Source organism: Zea mays, chromosome 4 (assembly GCF_902167145.1).
Source record: "Zea mays cultivar B73 chromosome 4, Zm-B73-REFERENCE-NAM-5.0, whole genome shotgun sequence".
NCBI lineage: Eukaryota > Viridiplantae > Streptophyta > Magnoliopsida > Poales > Poaceae > Zea > Zea mays.
The window spans coordinates 171400686-171406442 of record NC_050099.1 but is presented as its reverse complement, the minus strand read 5'-3'; the positions used below and the strand labels follow the sequence as shown (position 1 = coordinate 171406442).

Here is a 5757-nt window from a genome sequence, read left to right as displayed (position 1 = left end):
TTTGCAGCAGAATCACGTAATATTCATTTTGGTTTGGCTACTGATGGATTTAATCCATTTGGGATGATGAGCTCTACACATAGTTGTTGGCCTATTATATTGGTGGTATATAACCTTCCTCCATGGCTTTGCATGAAAGATCACAACCTTATGCTCTCTTTATTGATTCCTGGTCCTAAAAGTCCTGGAGATAGAATTCATGTGTTCCTTGAGCCACTCTTGGATGACCTAAAGGAATTATTTCTAACCGGCTTGTACACATATGATGCATCAAGAGATGAGAGTTTTACTATACGAGGGGCCGTGCTTATGACCATAAGTGATCTTCCTGGTTTAGGAATGCTTGCTTCTCATATGGTTCATGGGAAATTCGCATGCCCTCCTTGTGGTGAAAATGTCTGGACAAAACAGCTGAAGAATGGTCGTAAATCTTGTTTTATGGGAAATCGCCAATATATTGATCTTGATCATTCTTATCGCTTGGATGCAGACTCATTTGATGGAACGATAGAGCTTCGAACAAAACCTAAAACCTATTATGATCGTCCAATTTTGGATGAAATCATCACACTTGGTGATTTCAAGAACTCAAAAACTTACAAGTCAGTTAGTAGTCTATTCAAATTGCCATATTGGGATGATAATATTCTTCGATACAATCTTGATGTGATGCATATAGAGAAGAATGTATTTGACAATTGTTATGGTATAATATCCAATTTGGATGGAAGGACAAAAGATAACCTACAAGCTCGTCTAGATCTTGTCGAGATGAACATTAGACCGGACCTCCATCCACAAGAAAAACCTTCAGGAAAGTTTTACTTGCCACCAGCTTTATTTGCTATGTCTAAAAGTGAGAGACGAGCATTTTGTGATTTTCTTAGAAAGGTTAAAGTTCCTGATGGTTATTGTAGAAACATATCAAAATGTGTTAATGTTACTGAAGGAAAGATTGTTGGCCTTAAAACACATGACTGTCATGTCCTGATGCAGCAGCTCATGCCTATTGGTTTGAGGGGTCTTCTTCCAGATGATATCACAGCTATAATATTTGAGTTGTCTGCTTATTTTCGAGGGATATGTTCTAAAGTGCTTCATGTTAACGAGTTGGACCATATGGAAAAATCAATTGGCATTACTCTATGCAAAATGGAGATGATCTTTCCACTAGGGTTTTTCACGGTTATGGTTCATTTAGTAGTCCATCTAGCAACTGAATGTAAGCTTGGTGGACCAGTTAACTATAGATGGATGTATTTTATTGAGAGGTACATCTTCTAACTATTACATGATTCATGTTATAAGAATTTCTTGTGGGGTTGATTAATTCACTTGTCTTGCATTGGTTGTAGGTACCTAGGAAAATTGAAATCATATGTTCGGAACAAAGCATATCCAGAAGCTTCAATAGCAAATTCATTCTTGGCAGATGAGTGTATGGTGTTTTGTTCTAGGTACATAGAAGGTTTCGCTACCAAGCATAATAAACCATCAAGGAACGATGATAGTTTGGACCATACCCAATCGAAGATGGTTGGACAAGATTCATCTTTATTCCCTTCAGTAGGGAAATCATTGGGAAAACCAGCCAATTTTGAATTAAGTCATCTAGAGAAATTGCAAGCGCATAGATATGTGTTGTACAATTGTGATGTTGTTAATCCATATCTAAAGTAAATGTTTTGGTTAACTAATGAACTATGCATATAGATTATGAATTATATAATTATATGGTAATCATGGTATAGGGAACATGCTTCTAATCTGAAACGAAAGAGACGCGACCGTTGCCTAACTCCTAAAGATATTGAGCAGATACAGAATAAAGAATTTCCAGAATGGTTTAGACAACATGTAAGTAGCCTAATCTGATATTTATATTGAATGGAATTTGGGTTTTCTTACATGTATAAATATACACTCTTTTTGTGTGTCTACAAATCTTGCATTTAGAAGAAAAAAATTGACCCGACAGCATTAACGAAGACATTAGATGGTTGGCACGAGGTCCATTGGAGTTTGCAAGAAGACATAGAGCATATAACATATGTGGGTTCAGATTTAGGGCCAAAAGGTATGATAAGGCGACACAAAATAGTGGAGTTGTTGTCACTGCAAAGACCTCTAGCTATTCTTCAGCTGGTGATAATAAGCCTATACTTGGAGATATTTTGTATTATGGCAGGATTCTTGATATCATAGAGATCGATTATTATGGAAGATTTTCAGTGGTACTGTTTAAATGTGAATGGGTTGATGTCACTCGAGGAAAGGGAGTTAAAAAGGATAAGTTTGGCTTATCCCCTGTGAATTTCTCACATCAAATTCACAGAGGTGATAGAATTGAGCATGAACCATTTGTGTTTGCCAATCAAGTTGACCAGGTGTTCTACTTGGAAGATCGGACGAACCCTGGGTGGTCAGTTGTCTTGAAGATGAAGCCCAGAGATGTATATGACATGGGAGAAGATTGGAATGATGTACAATCTGAACCTTTTCATGTCAGCAAGCTTGGGGACCTGTTTAAGAATGCACACGACAACCATTCATGGACTAGAAGTGATATGGAAGGCAATACTGTAGATGGAACTGCTAAAGACCATGACATTGGTAGTGATATAGAAGATGAGTGCTAAATAAGAATACTCCATCAGGTACACAAAGTTTCTCTTTCTTATAATCTGAACCATTTGGGTGGCCTGCAAATACACATCTATTAGTGTCTGTCTTCCTTGCTTAGTTTAAATTCAGGTAATTATGCAGTGCAGAAATTTAGGTTTCTTGATCTACATATTAATTGACCAATGCTGAATAAACCAATGCTGAATACACATCTAATAGAAGCATTTAAGTATCAAAATTTTGTCTGTAGTGAATGCAAATTGTTGGAAGCAATTGCAGTAGAGTTATGTTTTAGTTTTTTCGATGGAAATCAACATGGACACCAGGGATCATGTGGCTGTCAAGGTCCTCGACAAGGCAAAGGTTCACAAGAACAAACTAGCTGAACAGGTAGACTGTCATCAAGACTTTAACTATTTGCACTAGTACTTCCTTAGATTTCACTGTTTTCCATATATCTGAACTGCATAGCAAATCAGAATTTTGTTTTTGTCAAGATGAAAGAAACTGTCTTCTGTTCTGGATTCAGTTTATGTCTGAAATCAATCTGAAAGAACAACTTAATTTTTTTTCATTCCTGAGAGGCCTGCATGCTTATATGTGCTGTTTTTCTCTTTTTGTAGCTCAAGGAATGTAGCTCAAAGAACCTGTTGTTGTGCAGATCTCCCTAGCAAATACAAGCCTAGAAAGAAGCATTGCTTGACCGCTTCAACCATCGGCGCTGGTGGCAGCCTGGACAAAGCTCCTTGTCGAAGCACCAAGACGACAAGACTCATCAACAGCGAGAACTAGGAGTATAGACAGATGGTGTGGAGATCTCTTGTACAAATATGAGGACAAATTGTAGGGCATTGAACTACCGCGTAGCTTAGTGCTGACTGTTAGTTTTGGGGTGCTTCCTTTTCAATGATGTGTTTGCTGACTGTTACAGTTGGGCTACCAGTTTGCTAATTATCATTTGTGTCGATGCTGATTAATGTGAACTCTATGCTGAACACCTTGTACATATATGAGATGTTGATTATGTGCATCCCAGCGTACTCCCATCAGCAGTTGTCCATGTCTTTTCTAAAAATTCGGAAGGTGTCACTCTGTTGTTGCTTCAAATCTGTTTCTATTTGTTTTGGCAAGATTGAAAGGGTTGAGGATATCTCATCCAGTTTCGAGTGTCACTTGGCTGAACCTTCTTTGCTCAGCCCCCGTTTTCTTTTAGACTTATTTCGAGTGTCATGAAACTGTGGCAAATGAACCCCCCTTTAACTCAGATCTTCTTTAGCATATTACACAACAGAACTAGTTTATCTTGGTTATCAGAACACAAGCAGATGGCACACCATTATCTTCAGTTATGGGTTCTGAACATGGCCAGGACACACCTCACTACTCCAAGCCTTTTAACACAAGTGAGCAGGGTATAAGTTACAGGGGCCCAAGAGTTATAGTGCTTCAAAGTGGGGTAAAAATACAAAAATTCAGATTCAGCTATCTGAACCAAATTCAGTTTTAGTAAACTGCACCAAGTCTGAAATTTTTGAAACCGACCAACCCCACTTTGGACCACTTTTTCACTCAGTTGCATATGGTTTTAGAGCTACCATACTTAATAAAAGTTGTTCTCCTATAGTTACTCTTCAAGTTTTCTATATTAACCTTTTGCCAAAAGCCCACAGATCAAAAGTTACAGGGGCCCAAAAACAAGCAAACCAAACTATTTTCAGCTGCACCAAAACTGTACCAAATCTGAAATCTGCAAATTACTCCAAATGTCTGTCAAAAACTTGAAAATCTTCACACATGAAAGTTGTTTAATTTGAAACACTCTACAACTTTGGTATTTTGATTTTTGGAAAAATATGGCTAGATTTTAAATTCCACTTTTGGGCTAAACCTTTTCTTCTAGGGTTAATTAGATGTGTGCCATTACATTTTGTCTGGTTTTGACATATATATGTTTTGTAAATAGACTCTACAATATTATTTGGATCTGCAAGTCTGCAACTTTGATGAGCAAAATGCCTGTACAGATAGATGTTTCAACTACTTGTACTAGCACAAGATGAACTTGTGCAGATTCAGCATACATATGTTTCAGCTAAAACATGAATTATCAATCCTTAAGGTAGTCTGCCAACTAAAGAGTAATCTGCTGTTCCTCCTTTTCTGAATTTTACACCAAAATCAAGTGTCCCAGGTATGTATCTTATGATCCTCTTAATGGCAGTTACAAGCTCCCAATCACACTTCTATACTGGGTTGTATCACTCTATGTTCCCTTTTCAGCAGTTACAAGCTTAACCCTCTGCTCCATTGGGGTGTCTGTTGAATTGCACCTACCCATGTTGCACTGCTCTACAATCTTGGCTGCATAAGACCTCTGGCAAATAGTGATTTCATTTGTCCCTTGCCTTACCTCCATACCCAAGTAGTAACTGAGCAGCCCCAGATCACTCATACTATAAGTCTTCTTCATCTGTTGCTTGAAATCTGCAATGTCACTTGCAGAGGGCCCACAAATGATAAGGTCATCCACATATACTCCTATAATCAGCATGGACTTCCCAACTCCCCTTCTGTAGACAGCATGTTCTACTTTGCATCTACTGAAACCTAGGGAGGCTAGCTCAGAATCCAGTCTAATGTTCCAAGCTCTGGGAGCTTGTTTTAAGCCATACAGTGCTTTATTCAGTTTGAGCACCAGTTGGCCCTTCTCTGGGTTCTGAAATCCTGGAGGTTGTGTTACATAGACTTCTTCATGAAGAACCCCATTCAAGAAGGCTGACTTCACATCCATGTGATGTATTTCCCAGTTACCCTGAGCTGAAAGAGATATCAGTACCCTTATGGTTTCAAGTCTTGCAACAGGTGCAAATACTTCATCAAAGTCTATTCCTTCCTTCTGTGCATACCCTTTAGCAACTAATCTAGCTTTGTGTTTGACAATGTTACCAGCAGCATCCTTCTTGACTTTGTACACCCATTTCAAACCAATGGGTTTATGCCCAACAGGTAGTTCAGACCATATCCAAGTGTTGTTGTTTTCAATGGACTGGAGTTCATTGTTCATAGCATCCCTCCAACACTTTTCTGTCAGAGCTACTTCAACATTCACTGGCTCATCTGCAGCCAACAAGC

General features: G+C 38.4%; 1 long non-coding RNA gene across 1 annotated transcript; it reads left to right on the top strand.

Annotated features, from left to right (window-relative positions):
* Window positions 1-1173: 1173 nt before the first annotated feature.
* LOC103654069 (uncharacterized) lies at window positions 1174-1791 on the top strand. Its single transcript, XR_565894.2, has 3 exons — window positions 1174-1271; window positions 1356-1676; window positions 1752-1791. It is a non-coding gene; the product is annotated as an uncharacterized lncRNA (long non-coding RNA).
* Window positions 1792-5757: the final 3966 nt, after the last annotated feature.